The 24,420-nt window shown below is 47.2% G+C and overlaps 1 protein-coding gene across 4 annotated transcripts in view; it reads left to right on the top strand.

Moving 5' to 3' along the window:
• Msi (RNA-binding protein musashi) overlaps positions 1-24,420 on the top strand; it is a 154,784-nt gene that overhangs the window by 47,865 nt on the left and 82,499 nt on the right. The gene's annotated exons all lie outside the window — the stretch shown is intronic.

Below are 24,420 nucleotides of genomic sequence, written 5' to 3' on the forward strand. Positions count from 1 at the left end.
AGAAGAGTATCAAGATCGTGACAGTTGGAAATTGTTTTGGGATTATGCAAACGTCCGAGAGTTCGAGCCCCAGTTCGAGACTGTTCGAACACGCGTCTCTCTCGATTTTTGAACTTCTCCCCTCGGAAAGTGGGATCGTTCGTGTGGCAGGATCGCCGAGGAACGCGGCGAACAACGATTCTCTTCTTAGAATTTCATCGCGATCGTTTAATATTCCACGCTATGCGCAGTATGTCGGAGTTGTGCGGCGTGGTCGTGCCACGGGTTGTTCTCCGCGCAATCTTATCGTCCACCCTCTGCGCGAAGTCGTTTCTCTCTCAAGTTTGTGGAACTTTGCCTCGCGGATAGTATGCCGCCACTCCGGGCCACGTCGCTCGTCCGCTTTCACGACCTAACCGCGACGACCTCAAACATTTTTCCCCGCATTTCCCAGGTAATTGTCGAAATCGCTGTCCCTCGCTCTCGTAAATGTATACATTAATTCGCAAACAGACACGGTACATCCATACGATTTCAGGGACGTTGGTGGTTACCCGTTTCGAAATCTGCGATGTTTTCCTTGAATGAGACAGTTGAGTGACGTTGAATGCTCTACGGAGATTGTAATTGTGTGAAAGTATAGATTGTGTCGATTCCTACCCGGCTGTGAGACTGTTCTATTAATCGGCGTATGTTGACAGTGGTCTCTATTGGTACTTTGTTGTGGTAGGGATGTGTTGACTGTTCGAAATTTGGCTCTGACCTAACGAGTCAATAAATCGTGGCGTTCTAAGAATGCTCTGTCGGTTGGCCGGTGTTTGTAGAAGTCCCCTTCGATCTACCAAGCCTCCAACTCGATAACTGAGAATTCGTTCCCATTCGGTGCACAGATCTTCGAGAACGCGGATTTGCCGCTGTTGCTTCCGTTGTCCATCGGCATCGGGACACCTTCAATCACGTCCGTGTCGGTTGGCGGGTGTTTGTACTGGTTTAGAAGTCCCCCGATCAACCGAGCCTCCAACCCGGTAACAGTCGTTTTTCACTCGGTTCAATCACCAAAAACGCGAATTTGCCACGCTTTGAGCACGTCTGAGCACGTTTGAGGTCCCAGGCCGCCATCGGCCATTGCCACCGGCACCTTCAATTACGTTTTTCCTGTCGCGTGACCTTCGCAGAAGATTTCTGCCGGGTTCCGCGGCACTCGAGGCTCGTCGTTGCGTGCCGCGAGATATCCGCTTTCGTGCGTACCTGGAGTCGATCTCTCGCGCGGCACGCTCGTTCATCTTTTTTCCTGCACCGTGAACAAGGCTGGCTCGCTTTGATCCCTCGCGATCGCGTGCCGCGATCACCCGGCGAATCTCTGTGTAATCGTCGTTGTTCTTCGCGGCCGATGCTAATTCGCCGGACGCACGTTTTTTTCACGACGGTGAACTTCTCTCTCTCTCTCTCTCTCTCTCTCACTCACTCACTCACTCGCTCGCTTTCGCGCGCCTATTTCGAATGCTATCGGCGGTGGTTCGCCCGCAGAACCAAGAGAACGGACTGGACCAGATGGCGGCTAAATCCGTACCATTCGGCGACTTTGGCCGCCGCTCTCTTCCTTCGTGGGCTTTGCCTAAGGCCGGTCAGCGGAATTTTCGGACGCAGTCCGGTCTCGAGCTCGGAAACCTCGATTCTTCTTACGGACGACATTCTAGTAAACACTGTTTAAAGACTTCGCCTACTCACTTTTCTCACAAACGCGAAATCCGCGATCTAACCATGACAAAGCTGTCCTACTTCGACGTAACGACGCCCGATAAAAACGAGAATCAATCCGTTTTTATCCGGCAACAAAACCGTTTCGCCTTACGGAGATCCCGTGCACACAAAACGAGAAAGTCTGCTGATGGATCTTTTAATGAAAACGTTTCGAGCATCGTCACAGTTGACCACGATTCATTCCTGACGGATGTGAATCGACTCTGAACAACGATTTGTTGACTGATCGGAATTCTTGAAAAATACGCTCGGGAGAGAATGAATAAATAAACACGATCGATCTTCCGGACGCGACGTATACGACGCGGACCCGTCGACGGTATTTTCGACGAGGCGGCCGCAACAGGTAACCCGAAGTCTCGTCGAATCGAATTGCACGGTTACAGGCGTTATCGGAAGAAGAGTGACGTCCCAAAAATATCGGCATCGCGTTTAAGGCTTATATAAACCGAGGAAAGATGGAACGACGATATTCGCTCTCTGTCTCTTTCTGAAGTGGAGGCAACGACGTTCAACGCGGGCCAGACGCGAAGTCTAAGTTCCAAGTTTAGCCAGATGACGCGGGTCCGTTTCAGCCTGCTATGTCCGTTTCTATAATACTAAACATAGCGTGGCGGGCGATGCTCGTTTTAGGAAAACCACGGGACATGCAGTTCGATGCCGGTATTCTCAGGCCAGCGCGAAACCCGAATGAAAAACACCGGGCAACTGTGTTCACACCGACCGTGATTATTTATTATTCTGTCGGCGATCATGCGTGTTAACGGGCGAGAAAAACTACCCTCGAAGTTGGGGAAAAAGCGCGCTTCGACCCTCCAGCATCGAGGGTTCTCACCTGGTCGAGGGAGACGCGCGTCAAATATTATCCGGAGACCTGCCGCGTGAATTTCATATAAATCAACGCGTCTATTTGATATGCATGTCTCCCAGCTGAAGGAAACGTTCTCTCACCACCGAGTTCCTCTTGGAATTTTCAGAGATTTAGACTAGTATGGCTATGACCTCTATGAAGCACGAAAGAGTTCGTGCAAATTAAAATTCTTTTCGAAACTGTGAACGACCTCGAAGCAGTAATGAAGGCACGAGAGTTTTACTTCCGCCACGATCGGCCTCAAGTATCGAATATAAAATGGCGGAAGCGTTCGGCAAAGGGAGCGAGGACGATCGCTCGAGATCCACTGGAGCGTGTCGCGATTTTCCGTAGCACCACACGGCCGTGGGATTTCGCCGCGCGTGCAACACTATTAGCAAGCGTAACGAGAACGGTTTTCGCACGCACGAGGAATCTGTCGGCGTTTATGGCAGCACTAGGCCATTAATCAACCGGAGAATCCTGGCAAGAGAATCCCGCCAAGAACAACGCGACCGTTAAGTTTCATGTTCCGCCACCTTCGCGGTAGGACAATAAAACCGTCGGATTGGCGCAGTAAGCTCGTTCGCGGTTGATTGAATCATTGCGGGGCGTCTGGCTGTTTAGGATGACGCCGGAAATAAACGACGACGACGAGTAAACCGCTCGACTACATTCCCCGTGGCTGGGCGGGAAACGGGAGAGCGAGTTCATTTTGCTCCAGCTCGATCGAGCTTGTCGCGGTCGAAAGAGAAGCTCCTCGGGACCTAGGTCACGGAGTCTGTTTGACATTGAGTGATCTGGCGGACGAGAATAGCGTGAGTGGTTCTTGTTCGATTCCCACTCGAACCCGTTGCTAGTTCGTTTAATCCTGACGGTAAATTAAGACGTCGCGGAGGACGCATTTGAATTTCAAAGTACCGGCGAAATCAGACGTTCAGCAAACGTGGACTGTCCTGTGAGCAACTGGCCTGGCTCTGACGAAATCGAGAGCAACGAGGCCACGCCTACTCGGGGCAACGTGGACGCAGAAATTGAGACTGAGGACTTCCAAGCTAGATTTTCCAGGGACACAGTAATTTTAGACTAGAAAATCCATAGATTGTTCTATGGAGCACTACCATGACTCGCAATCGAGAGCAACGAGGCCACGCCTACCTGGGGGAACGTGGACGCAGAAATTGAGACTGAGGACTTCCAAGCTAGATCTTCCAGGGAACAGAATAATTTTAGCTAGATTGCTCTATGGAGTACTACCTTGACTCGCAATCGAGAGCAACGAGGCCACGCCTACCTGGGGGAACGTGGACGCAGAAATTGAGACTGAGGACTTCCAAACTAGATCTTTCAGGGAACAGAATAATTTTAGCTAGATTGTTCTATGGAGTACTACCTTGACTCGCAATCGAGAGCAACAAGGCCACGCCTACTCGGGGAAACGTGGACGCAGAAATTGAGACTGGGGACTTCCAAGCTAGATTTTCCAGGGGCCACAGGAATTTTAGAACAGCTAATCATAGATTGTTGCATCTCTTGACTCGTAATCGAGAGCAACGAGGCCACGCCTACTTCCTAAAGAAAGAGCCGACGATCTTCAGTCGCAAGATTTGTCCTTACGTTCTCTGGCGTCATCGGCGTGGCCCCAGTGTCGAACCAAGGTCGCTAAAATGTTATTTGCGCGGTTGCCCGTCTGATGGCCAAGCGGAGTCTAGGACATAGCGCGGTCGATGGAGATCGCGAACCCTGATGTATGGAGCGGACAAAAGGAACAGGAGCTGGCTGTGTCGTCGCGGGCTGCGGTCGAAGGGGGCGGTGGCAGAGAGACGCGAGAAGCCTCGGGACCGAAACCTGTGCGCAAGAAACTTCTCCCCCCGACTGCGACGGTTGGCGCGGGGGCGGGGGGTTTTTTTTAGAGAAAGAGCGGGAAAGAGCGAAACTCTTCGGCTGCGTAGCTTTCTCATTATCGCGATTGTTCCGCGATGGATACCGGTCGACAATGAGCGACACAGTTTTTCGTCGTCGAAGAAAGAACGCGCGCGCCGCGTCTCCCTCTCTCCTGTTCCCCGCCCCCGGTTCCCCCTTCCCTTTTCTTTCTCTCTCCCTCTCTCTCTTGCGCCGTTCCCTCTTTTCAGACCCGTTTCGAGTTGCTACATTTTCCATTGTGCCGGAACGTAGCTAAAGCAGCGCCACAAAAGCGTCAATAGTAGGTCATCGGCTGCTCGGTACACGCGCTTATTTACTTCCTCCTCGCGTCTCCCTCTCGCCTCCTCTTTTTCTCTTTCACCTTTGGTTCTCCTCTGTTCTCTCGCTGGTTGGTCGGTCTCTGTCTTTGAATTTCGGCTGGAAAATAGCCGCAGGCGCCGATCGAAACGAAACGAAACCGCGACGCAACGGAGGAACGCGAGAAGCAACGTAGCAATTCGAGAACAAAATGGGGGAAGTCGAAATTCCGAAAATCCTATCCGCACACTGGTCGATCAGGAATATTTGAAGGTATATCTTATCTTTTAAGATGATAATGAAATTCTTTTGATTTTCGGGAATATTCATAGGATTACCATTCTGCAAGGCACGCGTTAAAAGCCGAGAGAGATTCATAGCCTGGGCTTTCAAGCTCGTCCAGCCAAGAAATACCGAAGGATCGAATTCACCGGCAAGTCTGCGTAATCAGATTTTCGGGAAGCGTGGCGCGCGTACGTCCGCGCTTCGATCATCCGTGTAAACTCGGTCGATCGTTCGCATCAGCGCGAGCAACAACGGCCCCGAGAATTTGCATTTCCCTGACGAACCAGTTCCCGGGCACGGCCGATTCGCAATTACAACCGTGCTGTGACTTGTCGCCCGTTCAACTCCGCGCGGCTTCGCCGACGAAATGAGAACGAGCGGGTCGGAACCGCTTTGAGCCCCGGTGCAAACGCGCGAGGGCGCCTCGTACTTTTATTCTCGGGGACTAAATTATGTTTCTTCCCTGTGTCCTGGAGGCGCGTGTGTGCACGCGAATCGAGCAGGCGTGCTGGAATCCGGACGAGAATTCTCCTCCCGTGATATAAAAGTTAATCCAACGCGGGGAACGCTGTCGTCGCGGAAGTAGGGGTGGGAGCAAGATGGCGAGCACTATTGCTTTAAATTGCGTCTAGTCAGTTTTCTTGTAAATTCGCCGAAACATTTATTAAAGCCATGGCTGAGGATTTGGCGAATCGACCAGTCAGCACAGTAATCTAATCATTTCGTTTGGGATTATCCCTATGTCACGTGTATCCAATACCACGATCTCTAATTTTATTACGTAAAAAGATTAGTTTTAAGCTTCCTTGCGGTTCAGTACAATTATTGAAAATCCTATGCTTCCTGTAGATTAAATGTTCAATACAAATTTCGATTTATTTCTGTGTATTTTAACTTTCGAACTGCTAAAACGACATGGACCCCTGCGTCTGACCTGTGCGGACCCATTCTACTGCGGCAGCGCTTCTTCCTAGTCGCGCCGCTAGATTGCTACTGTCTCACTTTTTATTACCACGCTTATATTAACTTGCCGTGTTGTTGTACAATGTGTGCGTCAAATCTTGTAATCGAATTTTAAACGTCTTCAATAATTAAATGTCTACAATTAAAGTAGAAAATAAAATATATAAAAAAACTTCTTAAAAACCACGCATTCTATAAAAATGCACTAAAAAGGAGAAAATAATTTTTTCCATACAATACCGAATCCAGTTAAATGATTAATAATATTTATGTATCTCCAAAATGTTAGCAATTAGTTCAAAATTTCTTGCGTTATAAAATTAGTGTCGGAACAGATATAAAAATTTAAATAGAATCATGACATTATATTTATATAATAGATATGCTATTACATTTGCATAATAGATATAGATTTACATAGTACATATTATATGACTATAAATAAATCGTGGAGCGCTAAACTATTTTGACGTAATCTTCGTGGGCACTCCACGATTTTATTTATAGTCACTAATGTCGTGATTTATATTTAAATTTATATTAAATTTTCCTATCTATTCCGACACTAATTTTATAACAGAAGACATTTTGAACTAATTGCTTAAAATTTTGTGGAAAAATATTATTAATCATTCAACTGGATTCAGTATTTTATGGAGAACCAGGAAAATAATTATTTTCTCCTTTTTAGTGCATTTTAATATAAGCGTAGTTTTTAAAATGTTTTTTTTTTATATATATATTCTTTGTTCATCAATGGTAGGCTTGTGAAACGAATGATACAATAATTCACCTTCAGACTACATGGTAACCCAACACCACGCCACACACTGCCCACAAATACTTCGTCAAACATTATCAACTACGATCCACTCAGTCGACACGCTACACAAATTCTGTATGGTCCTGCCTGGCTATAATGAAGATGACGGTACGCAAAAGAAACCGTTCGATGAAAAGAGAAGCAGGTAGACAAGGGGTAAGGGGAACGCAACGATGCTATCGATTAACACGAGGACAACGGGCCGAAAAGGCGGCCAGAATACGCGGCCGCAGATTAAAACCATAGGAGAGGGAAAAAAAGGAGCTCCGGCGAAGAAAAAGAGTCCGGTGGATGCAAGGTGCACGCGAGGAAAATTATGTCGCGGAAATGTCGAGAATCTCGTGGCCCCTCTTCGTTTCCCCTCCCTCTCTCTTCCTCTCCTTCTCTCTGTTCCCGTCGGTGAACCTGAAAAACAGTCTCGTCGGGGAAGAGAGCTCGAGAGGACTCGCCGAGACACAACGACGCCGGCGGACGAGGAGACAAGATGAAAGGGATGAAACGGTCTCGTGACGCAATCACCGGCGTAACTCGTTCGACCAAAAACTTCCTTCGCAACGGAAGTCTCGGACCCGCTATCTCCTTTTCCTCCGTTCCTTTCCTGTCCGCCGATGTATAATATTTAACGAGAGCCAGACGCTTTAAACCGTTTTGATCCTTCAATAATTCAACTTGAAAGTCAGAGCACTCGCAACAACTTGTCTACGATTTTCTCTGCAGAAATGAAAATAATCTTCATCCGTTTCGTCATTGAGCTAAGCACGCCAAAGCCACCAAGCATTCAAAGTACCTTTGTGAAAGTTTCATGAAAATCGAAAGACTTCGCGAGAACACCGATACTTTATAGAATTTTCAAAAATTGGTGCCTGCCTGGTAAAATACAGTTCCCGAATGTTTTCGACGCGATATGTGACTGGCGAGCCACGGGGGAAAAATGGTAAAAAATAGCGCGCGAAAAGTTCCGGAAACGCCGCGTAGCAAATCGAATTTTCGCTTGCCGCATGGTGCACGGACAACGTAAAACGCGGACACACGGACCACGGCGCGCCGCTCGGCTGCCAGTAGTGTAGAACGGTATCGAGCCAGCCCATCGCCATAGTTTTCCTGGAATACGATAACATTGGAACTCGATGTAACGAGATCGTGATTAGAGCATTCCCTGCGCGCCAAATCGAATCAAACTATTCCGTGGCATTATTCGACGAATGCGATCGGGCCCGGCGGAAGGGTTCGCTGAAAAATCGCGTTCAACAAAAAGGCAGCGGCATTTTGAAGGGACTGAAAAATCTACTCGTACACTTCTGTCCGTAATGTCCCGTCCTAAAATGTTTAAGGTGGAGTTGAGTAAGTGCGCCCTAGTTTTTACAATGTTGGACTTTAAACCGATGTAATTTCAGTCTGGTATGTAAAAGCTTGACGGTGTTGGTATCAAACTCTTGCCACAGTTATTACTGATGAATTAGCATTATGTAAGATTCTAATTTTGCTTGAAAATTATCATTTTGATAGGATATTGTAAAAAGTGTCAACTACTACGCACTTGCTCTGAAAATGGGGCAAGTGCATCTCTGAGAGTTAAAAATGCTTTCAAACCTTGTTTCAAGTGCTACGGGACAAGAAAAGAATGATTAACAAGCCTGCTACAAAATGCTTTTTATTGCATTAAATATATTGTTTAGTTGTATAGTTACCCGTGTAGTAATATTTACGGGGCAAGATCATCTTGTTAGTGTTTTTCTCAATAAATTTTAAAAAATACAATGAAAACGGTTTATTTAATGTAAACCTACATCAATATTTGTTGTACCTATCTAAAATAACAACACAGAATATATTAATAACTTGTAAACTATTGCACGTAGGGTAACCTTAAAGTTGTACGTGTACCTCGCACGTGACTGTACGGCATTGGTTGATTTAAGCGAGGAAAACACCTTTATTCTGGGGCGACATCTATGTCGAATAGTTCATACTAACATATATACTAATTAATAAATACAAGCTAGAGAAATTTCGTTCATATTATAATAAAAATAACCAATTAACGCACTTGCCCCGCTCCACCTTATTTGATAAAATCGATAGAGGTGAGTGTCCTATTTTTACCGGAATTTGGTAATTTCGTCGGGAGTTCCGTACCGTCAAGGGACTGGACGCCATTGTGTCGCGAAGTCCCGTGGAAGTCGAAGTCGGACAGCTAGTGATCGCCTAGATGCGAGTCGACGGGTCTCCCGTGGGCGTCTGGGAGACAACGGCGAGATGATTTTCCCGAGGTTGGTGCGCTCCACCGGGTCTGTTGCAGCTCGCATCTATGCGAAGTTGCAGGGAATGGCAGACGGTGCATGCAGAGCGCGCGACCTCTTTGTCGGCGAAGAATGAAAAAGTCTGCGGCGTATTGCTCCGCTGAGCGGTCCGCGGCCACACAGGCTACATTAAAAGATTTTCATCGGGGATTTCTCCGGTGCCGTGCACGCTCTCGTTCGTCGTCGTCGTCGTCGTCGCGTCGTCGAAACGGAAAGACGAGATAGAAAGAGAGAAGGAGACACTGGCTCGAAACTCTCTGCCACAGCCAAAGTAATTACATTCAGGTTTTCGCGTGGAAGACCGAGAGCTCCTCGCGGGATGTTTCTCGCAGATCGCCGAGTACGAGTACTCGGTTTCGATAGTCGAGATCGTAGTCGCCTAGAGAAGAGGACTGTTCGAGCGGCGCAGCCGTGACATTAAATATTTGGCCGAGGTTCAAATTTCTGGATCTAATTGGCCAAGATCCGAGAGCGTCCGAAGCCTAAGACCTTGCGACATTCTCTTTCGCGCGTTATTCTTCGCGGAACGACGTACCCGATAAATTACAGCTCCGGGGGACGTCGAGAGGGCGAGCGCGCTCGCAGGCGTTCTCCACGATCCTTGGACGGAACTTCGCTCGTTTCTCCGAAAGAAAACTTGGCTTTCACGACTGGTATTGGCAAGTCGGGTACGCACTGCGGTGGACGGTGCCCCCCCAGATATCCTGGAAAGAGAGAATCCTGCGCGAAGCTGCGCTCGGAACAGAAGCATAAATCAATTCGGGAAAAACTTGTTGCGAACGCTGCTCCCCGCGTGCTATTCTTCAAACCGGCGAGACACGTAATTCGGAACTCGCGGTCTCGTTCCCTCCGGGGAATGAGATCTCCGGGGGAAATTAGTTTCGATCTTTTTCCACGTTCAATGCTCTCGCAAACCCTGGACGGATTCAGGCTCGAAATGAACGTTTCGACGTGTTAACTAGACGGATCGTACCTCTCTGTTCCAAAATTACGGTACTCTAACACTTCTCCAGCTGCGTCGGTCCTCTGAAAAGAGGAAGAGCTCGTTGACATGATTCGCAGTCTCGACGTGTACGAAATTAAGTGGCACGCGAAAGCATTCCGCTGCCGCGCCGCTTGGATGTCGGGGTCAAGAGGTTAAAGCTCGCGCATCGCGGCTGGCTCTACGTCAGCCGCGTTGCGTCGAACCGCCATCAACAGCTCCTCTCGTCCGTTCTCCATTATTCTCCGGGCACGATACGCTTGAAAATTTTATTCGACGCGCCGCGCTGCTAGACACGCCACTTTTCTCCACTCGTTACGTTGCAACAAAAAAGCCGGGAACCATTACTGTCACCGTCTAATTATTCCCAGGACGTGTCCCGACGTCGTTCAAGAACCCGAGGGACAGGCGCGATCGAACCGGGATCGACGTACTATCGGTCCTCTCGTGATCAAGCGCGATTAAACCCGAATATGTAATTATAGGTTCGTCCCAGGAGCTCTCCGACGTGCATCGACGATGGCGTCGCGAGGCACCTTGATTCTGATACGTATGTATCGTGCTTATGAGTGGGCAAATTATTTTGCGTGCAAAGCTTAGAAGTCAATCCGCTTTACTCTGGAAGTGGGCGGAGATTGGACTAAGTAGACGGGGACTGTTCTAATTACACCTGCCACAAATAGCTGTAGACAATCCTAAGTAGGCGTGGAATATTCAAAGTAGACCGGTATGTGGCCCCAGATAGGTGGGATCTTCCCTGCGTAGGCGTGGTGTACCGAAGGTGGGCGTGGTTTCGTGGCCCTCGTGATAGAATAGAAGCAAAGCAACTACAATTTTTCTGGTGCCTACATTCTCCGAGCTGTAGAAAGGACAACTACCTCTGGAAAGGACCGGAATCCTGAACCCGCAGTTTCAGCGGAGTCGAAGCGTATTAAAGGTGAGCGGCCAAAGCGTTCGCGATCGTTACGCCACGTCGGATAAATGTTGGGTAACGGAATAACGTCTCGGCCGACTTTTGTCGGGTATATTATCCGGCTAGGCTAGCCGGTAATTGACATGGCGTTTATGTCGAGGCTAAGAACGTTATCGGTGGTTCCGGCGAGATCGAACACCGTCGTCGTCGACTTTTATGGGCGGACGAGTGCGGCTACTCTCGTCTCTCTCTCTCTCTTTCTATCCGCCACGTGGTTAGTTCGATATTTCTCCGCGCGGGTCCTTCTACAGATTCCGTTTGCGACGCTCGGTGTCGTTCCCTGGAGCGGGATAATTGGCAAGGACACGATCTTCCCGAGCCATCCGGAAAAGGTTCGTAGTCGTTTGCCGCTTCGATTTAATCGAGCGTGGCGATGAAACGTTACCGAGACGTGTTTAACCGTTCGAAATGCCGCGAATGCTTGGAAAATCTGCTAAAATAGCGTCGAGTGGCGTGATCGCGCTGGTTACATCCCATATAAAGCTGTGTCCGCATTTGTTACCGCATCTCCCGCTCGGTCACCACCGTAACGTGTGTTGCCAACACAATAACAAATCTGGACGGTGACATGTTGCCACACATCGGTGCTCGTTACACGATGTTCTATTTCGATGCTGGAAAGGCCACGACGGAAATGTACAGGTGTGACAATAAATTGCGGATATTCGTGAAAATAAACGTATCCTGTGTGAATTACTAGAGATAGACGGCACGGAAAAATGAATTTTCCCTGCCGTAAAATGCGCAGTCTAATAATTAATGCGCACGTGGATCGAAGTGTTATTCCAGAATTCGATGGCGCCCTCAACGGAGCATCGCGACCCGAGGCGCGACCACTCGTGGCGACACGTGAACAGCGCGACGCAGGCCACTCGATCGGTTAAAAACCCGTGCACGCGATCGAAACGATCGAACGGCGACACACGCTTCTGTGTCCGTGCAAATAAACCTTGCGCACGTCGATTGCCAGCTAATCGCGACCCACGCGGAGCCGCTACGAAAGGCAGAGAGAATATTCGACAATAATTAATAACGTAATTACACCGTGGGCCGTGCGTCCAGCGAAACCGGCTATTATCCACGATTATTTGTACGGACGCGAGAATATTTGTTCAGGGCGTATTATTGTTCCCCGGCTAATTAACATTACCGCGTCTTGTTCCTGATCGAACACGGCGGAGGACGGATCGTTACGCGGATCACGCGACGCTCTTTTCATTGAAACCCCTTGGCTGCATTTGGCGTTTGCTAATTATACTCAAATGAAAAGGGAAACGGGTGGATTGGCTCCGTCGAAATCGAGAGGGACGAGGCCACGCCCACTGGTGCCCCGTCGAAATCGAGAGCACCGATGCCACGCCTTCTCGTGCCCCCAGGGGCCAATCGCCAGATGTCAGGCCTAATCTATGCAATAAAGGGAAAGGCGCCGGACAAGAGTGTTTATGAAGACACGTGGCACGCAAATCATGCTCAACAAGAAACCGAGCCCATTCTGGTTCGCCCACGTGCACGGTTCTCCGCTTTTTCCCGACTATAATAGCTGGCTGTCCTGGTACTGTCGCCGGCACTGGACTCCAACGTCTTTATTAAGCTTAGATAACCAGTCATAGCCAAAATAATGATGGAGAATTCGTTCTAAATGTTTCAATGAACACGAATAAATGAACTGAAAAAATATTAAAATAATTTTATCGACTTCGAAGCTTCCCGGTTTTGCCTCGATCGAATGCCACGAATTTAGGGACACCCTGTATAGATGAGAGTTGATTCGCAATCATGGAACAGGGTTAATCGACCGCAGGTTTGATTTCGCGCGGGGTTCGTTCCTTTTAAAAGGTTGTCAACTATTCGGCTTCGGAACGGGTTTCGGCGGCGTGTGCGCGCGTGTTCTCGTCGCGCGTTGCATAAAAGATTAGGCACGCGGTTGCATCGCGCGCCAGGCCAGATACGGTGATGTAAATAGTAAAGGGGATTTACGACTTCCTAGTCGAAGTGGATAGAGAAAGTGGACGCGTTTCGCGAGTCGACTGGACTAGACTGGACGCGACAACCCTGCCGTTTATAGTCACCGTCGACCCACCGTGTTCCCGATTCATCTTAACGACCACAACGTCGACGACAGATCGCTGCTTTCCGGCATCGATCACTCTCGTGCCACGATCTTGCAACTTTCCTCGAACCTCGCCACGAAATCTTCCTTTTAAACTTCAAATTATCTCGGGCTCCAATATCAAGTGATCGATGGGAGTATTCATTTATTCATTCGTAAAATATCACTGATCAGTTAGCTGCGGAATAGAGTCTGTTAAAATTGGGAGGAGTGTGTTTGAACAGTGGTAACAATTTAGAAAGATTTAACACTGCTAACAATACGTTTTTATCAAGGACCATAACTGTTATAACCAATAAGAAAAAAATCGTATTGGTTACAAATAAGGATTATATGTAAACGAAAATTTTTTCTCTGGTTTTTCTCTTGAAATTGGTTTCGATCGCTCATAGCAGTTATCGATGGGAGAAGTTTATTTCGGTCGCTCATAACAGTTGTCGATGAAGGAAATTTGTAATAGTTATTATTAAATAGTACAACTTCCAAATGGTGGGCAGTCTATTATTTCATAAATTTTGTATACGTAAAATTAATTGCTACAATCAAAATTTAATGTGACAAACAAAAACAGATTTTGTGTTGTTCTTATAGTCTGTTGATTCGTCTTGTTGTACGAAACCTTCTCAATGAACTTCACCGGCTTGCTCCATCCGAAAAAGAGTGGACAACTCAATAATTAAATAAGCAACCAAAATGAATTTTATCATCAATAATTATTACGAACAAGTGAAAAGAAATTCGATCATCGATAACTGTTATGAACAATCGAAATGAACTTCTCTCATCGATAACTGCTTTGAGCGATTGAAACAGTTTTCCTCAGCAGAAAATTTTAGAATAACTGTAATTTTTGGTGCCTGGTTTTTATAATAGACCAGTCAGTTCCAAACGGACGTGTATAAAAATGAATAGAAATGCCGCAATCATCCAACAAAATAATTTCCAGAGAAATTATATTTTGAGATCGAACAACCTACATCATAGAACGAGCTAACACGAATCCGTCGAGAGCCTGATAAAGATAGGAGGCGCCGGTCATCCGCTCGAGTCCACTGACGTTGATTATTGCAAGAATAGTGTCTCCATGCCAGCAAACGTTCGATCTCGTTCCGAAGGATCGATAGCGATCGCGATTTCGAACAAACGCGTTCGTCGTCGAGCGGAAACGCGGGCTGGCAGCGCGACGGAATCGATTTTCCTCGAAGACGAAGGCGAAACAAGCCATCCGACGTGAGTAACCCAGATTTCGAGTGCGCCACGCGAACCGGAAGACGAGCACTCGCGAGATTCTGTCGCACGGACGCGATCGCGAGTTTCTTTTCGCTCGCCGGTAGTTTCCGGCCCCCTTTTGACCTTCTTCCGTGTTCCCCTAGTGCCCATGCAACCTCGGAAAAACCCGTGAACCGAGCGATCTTTACAGGACTCTTCTGTCCGCCTTGCTTCCCGACAGTACCCACAAAGAGATCGGTGGAGATCCGCGAGCCGGGTCTCAACAACTTCGACAAGGTTTTTTTTCCAGGAGACTCGAAAAATAGTTTTTGTGTTTTTTGGTACATTTCTGCTCTTGACACACTAATTTATTTAGTAGCCTCTCATTTATCGGAGAGCCAGTAAATTTTAAAGTCTCATTCGAAATGGTAAAAACGAATTTATTATTTAATTAAAACTGTTTCAACTCGGAATCGCCTCGGGCACGAAAGCTGTTCTTTTATTTGCAAGGTCGAACAAGCTCCGTTCATCTACGGCCCTGCCGCGCCGCCATTTGGCTCGGAGCGCAGCTCCTGAAGGCAATCGGAAGCGTTCCCGGAGCAAAAAGCACTCGTCAATGATGTCTGTCCCAGTTTTGCAAATGTTTTTTTTTTTACGTCTGCACAGGCACGTGCGTTCGTTCGGTAACAGACGTGTCCTATCGTCGACGATCGGCTTGAACGAGCATCCCCGAAGCGAATAATAATAACAATGAGGATTTTCCAGCTAGAACAACGAGATAATAACCCGAGTATTTGCAGCGTCACGATTTTTCCGGGAGTCGGATGGATCGATTAAACGCGTAAACGCGGTCCGGAAAGGCGCAATTAAAAATCACGTTCGACGATGGACAAGTTTCAGCCACGTTCCGGTGTACAAAGCTGCAGCTTTGGAAAAGCAAACGTCTCGCGGGAATGCGAGTTCTCGGTCGGCAAAGGTAAAAGGGTTTTCGTCGGGAGTTGTTCGTCAAAAAGAGTCGAACCGCGTCGAACAAATTTCCGCGAGTTTCGTCCGGACGACGACGCGAGTCGAGTGCGACCGTTTAATCGCGCCAATTAATTCGAGGGTAATCCAATTAGGAAGCTAAGAATTAATAAAGTCCGTAAAACACGGTGTCCACGCGGCTGATTTCCATTCCGTCCCGCTCCCCTCCATACTTTCTACGATCTCGCCTCCGTTCTCCATCCGTTTCATCCATTTTATCCTTCGTTATCGCTTACGTTTTCGCGCCTCGCCGATGCTAACTCGTTCCTTCCGTCGGAATGAATTTTTATGATCGCCATTCTTTCTCGATTTTTCTTCGACCTCCTCCCCCTCTCTTTCTCTCTCTTGAGAGAGAATGAGAACGTCTTTACACATCGATGAGGCAATTATCGACCAACTCCTTCGTCCGAGAGCGTCTTTCTTCCCTCGCTCGTCGACGAGCTAACTTCCTCCTCTTCTAGCTCCCTAGGTTATGCGGTCCCCGGAAGACGATCGGACGCTTTACGATCCGTTTCGGTGTAGCGGCCATGGAAGCCACTTTACTGCAGCTTTTTACGAGGCCGAGCTCTCCGCGAGAATTCGAATTACGCTCGGAACGAACCTGCCCGCTCTTCGAACCTCGATTCCTTTCGCTTCGACGAGATTTCCGCGATCTATCGAGCTTAAAAGCCGAGCGTCGCGAAACTGAACCGGCTGCAATCCGCTACCATATAACTCGCGTTCCTGCGACGGAAAAACGAACGGAAGACGGTTCTGAAATATTAACACACCGTGATTCAAATCAATTTTCTCGTTACAGTAGTTCGGAATTAAAAATGAGACGTAAAAATTCTCTGCCGTATCATGACAGGATTCATGTGAACAGGATGGTCCGGAATGATCGTGTTCGGTGCCAGGAAGACTCCCAGCGTTCGTTCCTCGCGTTATCGCCGCTTATCGACAGGGAAACGTCGATTGTCTCGCCGGGGAAGATTATTTTCAGCTATCGAGGGTGGTGGATGCGTGCACGTCGAGTCTCGAGCGCTGCGAAACGCGACTCGTCGCGTTGAACTTCAGCCAAGGGTCCGGAAGTTCTGTTGGAAGGTTACCAAAAGGAGTTTGGGGCTAGAGAGAGAAAAAGAGAGAGAGACAGTCGTAGTGGCGCCCACGCAACCCCATTCGGGGATCACGGGAAAGCGGAAAATAAAAACAAAGGGGGAGCCAGAGCCGGGCTTGCCTTGACGGCCACTGCGAATTTGCATGGCAAACGGTTAGGTCGCAGCTTACCGTTCCACGTTCCCTACCTACCACGACAGCCTTGAGGGTTTCCCGCAAGCTGCTCGATCCTCCTGCTCTTCTCTCTCAACGATTTCTCACGTCCCGCGTTAACGATATTCCAGTGGATCTATCTGGTTCCGCAAACCGATACTCGGCGGTCTCCTTTGTGACGGCGACCAAGAGTCACATCGAATTTAACGCGGTCATCTGACAATCTCGAAATTCCGTGGAAAATGGTAGAATTCATTTGGTACAATTTGCGGTAAAAATCGTATGTGCATAGCATAACATTTAAGAACCCCATCATTTTTATCTGTCTTCGCTTGTTATTCTTTCTCGGCGTGATACTTGTGTTCCCTGGAAATCCATTTGTGAAGAATTGTTTCTCTCTTCACCAGAATCGAGTTGTAGTCTTTATTGGAGATCAAGTTAGATAGTGCCGAATTGTATTTCCTCCCTTTGTCTACTGAATTTCTTTTCTTGTTTCTTTTAACTTTATTATTCTCTCTTCATCTTTTTCTCTTATTTCTGCTGTGAGCACTGTCCTTTTAATTTTCTACGCCACGTATTGGAAGCCCTAGATCCTGAGCTCAGTCAGAAGTTATGACGGTAGAAAATAAAGGGAAAGGAACTTATTTGCACACGTAATATCTATGAATATCGTGGACAGTGTGCGAGCCTCCCGATGAATGTTTATCGGAGCCAGGCTAAACTTGATTATGTAAATATTCCGCGGCGTACAAACTATGGCATTATGACGCATTAATAATCGCGTTAGTCAATGGGACGCCCTTTGGAAATTGAGCCATCGATCGCCGGTAATTAATTGTATTAAATTTCCATGGGGAAGCCGCTATAAACTGGGACTGTCGGCGAAGCCCGAACGACGCGCACGCCATCAAATTGCCGCAATATCGGACCATCCGACAGGCTAACGCAGTTTCCCTTCGAGCACGCCGTTCAACGGGGAACGTGGAAGAATAGGCGGTGTACAGTCTGACACGGAGAAAATATCGCCGTGTATTTGTACCAACCCGGAAAACGAAATTCGACCGAGTTTATCCATTCGAACGGGCTCCCATTGCAAAAATTCCAAAGGGGAAAGGAAAATCGATGCATTCGCGAAAACGGCTCTCGTTCACCAAAATTCCAAAGAGAAATAGGAGAATCCGATTCGAACAGTCATTCGGAGTGGTTTCCGAATTTACGTCTTTGGTAGACGACGCCCCAGTTTCCACCCTGAAACTAATAGCAAATTCGCTGCTTGCAAAGTTCTTCGGCGTGCTACACGATTCTACCTCAGCCACTCGCGACTATTTCGCTCGATGACTGGTGGTGGCCACTGCATTGGCAAGAGAAACCAACCCCCGCGAACCTCGACCCACCAGACGTCCTCGGGTCGAAGCAAAATGGCAAACACTCGATCGTTGCTCGACTGCCGCAACGGGAGATCGTCGGAGCGACTCCTGACAGCCTTCACTGGTGTTTGCTACCGGGGACGTCACTGCACGTGACGTCAGAACACCCTTCGCTTGCTGTATAGCGAGAATTAGGGTGGACGTCGCTTTCCGACATTTTTGACCATTATTGCCTTCTCTATTGTCTTTTAAAAAGAAGCCTTGCTGTCTTCCTTAAATAATGAGGACCACGAGGTCTTCTGGCCTAAAGTGCCATTCTGTAGGTCTTTCGAAATTTTTCTGCAGAGATCCGGCGACTGTTTTGCATCAAGGTTTTGCACATACATTTCCTATTATTTGGACTATTCAATATAATTTTTTAAAGTGAAAATGCTTGAAATTGTGGAATTGTACAAATTCTTTCGCAGACGTATTTTCAATGTTAAATAACAGGGACCTCGAAGAGGTCTTTCGAAATTTTTCTACAGAGATCCGACGACTGTTTTGCATCGAGGTTTTGCACATACATTTCCTATTATTTGGACTATTCAATATAATTTTTTAAAGTGAAAATGCTTGAAATTGTGGAATTGTACAACTTCTTTCGCAGACAAGTGTTCAATGTTGAATAACGGGGACCTCGAGGAGGTCTTTCGAAATTTTTCTACAGAGATCCGACGACTGTTTTGCATCGAGGTTTTGCACATACATTTCCTATTATTTGGACTATTCAATATAATTTTTTAAAGTGAAAATGCTTGAAATTGTGGAATTGTACAAATTCTTTCGCAGACGTATTTTCAATGTTAAATACCGGGGACCTCGAAGAGGTTTTTCGAAATTTTTCTACAGAGATTCGACTGTTGTTTTGCATCAAGGTTTTGCACATACATTTCCTGTTATTTGGACTATTCAATATAATAATTTTTTCTAGTGAAAATACTTGAAATTGTAGAATCGTGCAAATTCTTTCGCAGACACATCTTCAAAGATGTAGAATCGTATGTCAGGAGTGGGGCGGTCCGAAATTCGAGCATCCCCGATCGACTGAACAGCTTGGCTAGCCGGGGGGTAGTTCGAAGGGGTAGTGGGTGACCCTTCGGAGCGCAAGTCGATACCAGACAACATGGCCAGACTACTTGGCGCTATTCCCTTTGCGTCCCGAACCTTATTCGACGTGGATCGAACATCGAAATTCTACGAGCATGTCCGAAACGCAACAGAGTGATTCCTGCGAACAGGTCGAACGTCGAAATTTGTAGAATCGAATGGATCCCTTCGTTAGACGCTCTCACGCGAAAGTTGGACAACTTCTCTGAATCAACGGGGAATCGGTGGATCAGCAAGTTAGAAGACTTTCGGCTATTTCCACCTCTTGGGGATCTTCTATTTCGAACGACGGCCGATCAGATGTGTTTAATCTGGCCAGGTGCCAGTGTTCCTACCCTCGCCTATGTCTATAATAAGAATGGTATTATCAAGATGTTGCGATACATTAATTTTTCATGCCTGTGGCGAGCCGCTCCGCGGTTCACTCGAATCATTCGCGCGTGTCGTGTTTATGCAACCGACGACGCACAGTGGGCCGTTTCCAGAAAATAGGTGGAGCACATTCAACAATTTTCCTGTCACGAAGTACGTTAAAACTCGGACTTTTCGTAAGCTTAAGGGTGTAGACCAGTGGTTCTGAACCTTTTTGAAGCCAGGCAACACTTGTGATTATATGAAAATTTGCGGAACACCAAAATTAATGATCTAAAAAACAAACAAAAACATACCCCGTAGAAATAAATATATCTTAGAAAATTATTAGATATATTTAATATATTTCGCGGAACATTTGCAAAAAGCAGAGTTGGGCAAAAATTTAATCAACGATTGTCGAATAAATCTCTACTTCAATCATTAATCGCAATTAACAATTAATCTCCTAGCTTATTAATCGTTAAAAAAAATTCGGTTAACGATTAAATACTTATTAATCGTTAAATGCGGTTAACGATTAAATTTCTACTTTATTTGTTAATTGCGATTAACGATTAATACAAACTGTATGAATACTGAAACAAATGTAAACTGAATTTTGGTGTATTGTCATTTGGTCTATATATAATAAAAACTCGGTTTACGTGCTTTCATGTTATTTTTCCGATGATTTCTTCTTTTAATCAACGATTGACGATTAACTTCATCAATCGATTGAATGAACCGTCGATTTTTCGATGATTTCTTTTTTTAATCAATTTTCATTAATCAATCAATCATGATTAAAATTTTGATCGATTAATGTCCAACTCTGGCAGAAAGCTCGCGGAACACCGGTTAAGAACCAGTCGTGTAGACTCTCTGTTACAGAATTGCAAGGGTGCAGGCTGCGCCTTCTTAAGTCTCGATAACGCAAAGATGGGATTTTTCATTATTAATAATAAGTAACTAGCGTTATTGGGCAACACGTAGCTGTCGCAGCTTCATGAAAATAGCTACATATATGCAACTCTATGCTTCTGATTAAAATTATGCCTCGTAAACGTAAAAGTAGCACTTTTAAGAGCGATTTCAGCCTAGATTGATCCTTTACCTAGCGCTTTTGTTTGCATTATCGAGAAATTAGATGGCGCATCCCGCACCCTTGCAATCGTAGAAACGAGTCTACCCTCTTAAATAAGTGACCCTTCTTATGTGGGCCTATATCGAAAATATAAAAAATTTCAGAAAAAGCTGTTGTTTCCTCGAGCGCGCGATTCTCACCGATGACGCAGCCGCTCGGTCTCGGGAAAACAGCGTGTCCCGGTCGGAAAGGAAAACCCCTCGCCGTCTGTACGCGCGCATGTCGCATAAACGAAAACATCGAAACGGACGTCGTCGCCGGGGAAAAAAAGAGAGGCTGCTGGATTATCCCCAATTAGCCCGAATACGCTCCGCGCTCGCTCGCCGGCTGATTCATTTTTTAACGACACCGACGAGCGCGCACGCGACGTCGTCGACGACGACGTCGGGAGGAGTAGAATCGCTTTTTCATTGGTGAATTTGCCCCATCGATTTTACTCGTCTGCGAGGATGTTAATTAACCCGAGAGCGACTCCCTCTCTCTCTTTCTCTTTTTCTTTCGCTTCGTGCACAAATTTGTGTGTGTCCGTGTATCGTTCGATTCGAAGTTGCCCCCGGAAGTTCCCCGACGAGAATTCACGCGGGCGTGTTACAAACCGAGTTAACGTGGAATTTGAATTATCGTGAGTCCCGCGCGCGCACGGGACCTAACTTTTCGCGGGGGCACTCGATCCCCGCTTTCTTTCGCCCCGGAACCAGCTCACATATTAATAACAATAGCTACACAATCTGCGGGCACGAATTAACACGTTCGTTGCTCGGTTTTGTAGTTAAAATATTAGCTGTACAAACTAACTTGCACAGCCGACAAACAATTTTACTCGGAAAAATATCAAACAAATATTTTCTTCATGTACATAATTCTTTTTCAGTAGACAATACATCCGAGCCATGAAAAAGTACGCTGAAAACGATTTCCGCTCGCGGAGAGTTGAAATCGTGGATCTTCCTCAAAAAAAATTTTTCCTGGCGAGACCGCAGCGAGTTGATTCAATGTTGAGGCCGAGCGATTTGCGGCAACGTTTTTCCCCGATTTTTTTCTGGGAAATCGAGCGGCCGATCGACGAGCCGTCGCGGAAACAAAGAAATCCCCGTCTCGCCGTCCGCCCCCGCGGGAAGATAGCGGCAGGGGAACGCGAATCGCTCGTCGTCCTTATCAGCGATGCGCGAGCCGCCAAACAATGGCGGCAGACAATGCCGGCGATCGATGACAACGGATTTCGTGGCTGTCGGTTTCTCCGGGCCGTGGTGCCATACCGGTGTGTTCTAGCCGAGTCGAGCCGCGGCGTGTGTGTCCCGTTGTTTCTCGCGTTTCCAGCATTTTCCCCGGCGTTTCCCGATGTTCCCACTAATTAGCGGCGTTCGAGACTTCGAGCTTCGTTGCCACGAAAAGCCGACTCGACGCTCTTCGAGATCCGAGCCGCGTTGAAAAGCCTCGATCGAGGATCGATACGCAAGCGACAGCTTTCAATACAATATATATCGGGTCGTCTCACAAATCCCGGCGTTTTTCACGCTGTAAATTATAATCGCGTTCGCTTTTAATCATGTGGCGTAATAAATACGTGCCTTGAAACTTGTCCCCTGACAGGAATTCGAAAGGAACGCGGCAGCAAGCCATCCGAGATTGAATCATTCCGTTATTGGCTGAAGTTGCGTGTCTTTATGCAAAGTAAAAATGTAGGATCCTTGACTCGTGGGTTCTACGAACTATGTATAGATCTTAAGGAGTGCGTGTCCATGTTATCGGTATGAATGAGTGTGTGTGTGTGTGTGGCGAGATCGTTTTCGGGGATTGAGATGCAGGGCAGTGCGTGCGAGAGGTCGAGTGGCGAGTGTAGAGAGAGAGAGAGAGAGAGAGAGAGAGAGAGAGAGAGAGAGAGAGAGAGAGAGAGAGAGAGAGAGAGAGAGTGTTTAGAGTGAGATAACGATCGAGCGAGTTTGTCATATAATTTTGTCTTATTAATTTTCTATCATTAAATATTATTGTTTTCACTTTCGTTTGAAAGAAAACTCCCTATTCACCCAAGATCCCTACAAAAATTTCAACGAGAATAATGGATCGGCGTTCTGAAATTGTTTCGAGAAATCTCCGATTTGAATTGCACGCGTTCATATCCGCCGGAAATGCATAAACCCCCGCGGTAATAAGGAACATCCAGCAGAGACCAAACAGAATCATAGGGACAAAAAACCCGCTCGCAATTCCCACTGTAAACGCGGCCGCATGCTCAGCTATTTTCCGATAATTGTTTCCTTTCCGTATCAAAGAGATTAATACAGTGTTATTAACAAATGTTGCGTCTGTCGTGCTCGCAGCGAACGGCGGTTCAGCAAACATGTAATCGCGCGAATTCGATACACGTAATTATCCGGAGCCGATACTTTTACGTTCAGCACCGGCTCTGTCTGTAACGTATACCGTTCCGCAAGTTAATGTCCTGTAATAATTCAGGAGCGGTAGCAAAGGGTTCTTTGTACTTGGCAGCGATAAAGCCGAGCGAGCCTCGGCCGGTTCGCTAGCGATTCGGAAATTTTTCACCGGATCGATGATGGCGGCGGGGACCGGCACGATGTGCTCGAGATGATCGCAACTGGGTCAACGGGCGATAATTTACACGGAGAGCTAATCAAGGATTCATCCTGTTCCCGAGGAGAAGACGGTCCCATCGACCGCTATGAAATTCCCGCGTAACTCGGAGATGATCCGTTCATTATCACACGGAACGGAGCAATCGGCCAAATAATTTTCCCATTAGCCGGTTAATTTGGATCGCGCCGAGAAACATTCCAGCTCCTATGGAATTTGCATGCAACTCTCGCGAGCGAGCTTTCAAGCTCCCCTCTCCCTCTCTCTCCTGAGTTATGAGGCCTCGCGGAAATGTTTATGCAAAACCGTCGTCTCCGCCATTATTTATCACGGCGGTACCGGCGCTCGCCGAGGTGTATATCACGCCTCTCCGCTTTTTAAGGAAACGGCAATTACGGGAACGCTGAATATTAACACCGGTTGTTCTCGGACTCCAAGATTCGCTGAAACGCGAACGAGACTCGGGGAATCGGTATCGGTCGATTTTGCGCGTCGGAACGGAATCTCGTTACGATTTTAACGCGATATCGACCGGCTCCGAACCGGGAACAATGGACCGTACACGAGACCTGCCCGGAGCATCGCCGAGGAAGCAGTTTCCCTCGGTAACAATCCTCCTCTCCTTCTCTTTTTCTCTTTTCCTACCGCACCACGTTTCCTTCTCCATTTTTTCCACGCAGATCTTGGTCCGCCTCGCTCGTTGCTATGCTCCTCTTCGATGACCTTACTCCATGTTTCCGCTTAGAATTCCAGGATCGTTAGAATCGACAGGGAACATCCGTGCATGAAGAATTGTGTCACCTACATATAACTAATGGGTCTAGTCGTCGCGTTAATTACTAGAGCTCCGAGCTCATTTGTACGTTCCTGTGTCTGCAGGAGGGTTAGACAGTGGAATGATCATACTCATTATCCTTAGGGGTTGAAATTGACACTAACCACCCCTTTCCGCAGTAAGTCCTGGTCCTCAGCCAGGTCCTCGTTGCTAGATCCGCTCGAATCAATGATTCAGCTCTCAGCTATTCTTTTAGGCGCCGCTGATAATGATACACGCGCTCGGCAGGAACTTACGCGTGTAACGAATCCACTGG

This window comes from Lasioglossum baleicum, chromosome 14, assembly GCF_051020765.1.
Source record: "Lasioglossum baleicum chromosome 14, iyLasBale1, whole genome shotgun sequence".
Classification (NCBI taxonomy): Eukaryota; Metazoa; Arthropoda; class Insecta; order Hymenoptera; family Halictidae; genus Lasioglossum; species Lasioglossum baleicum.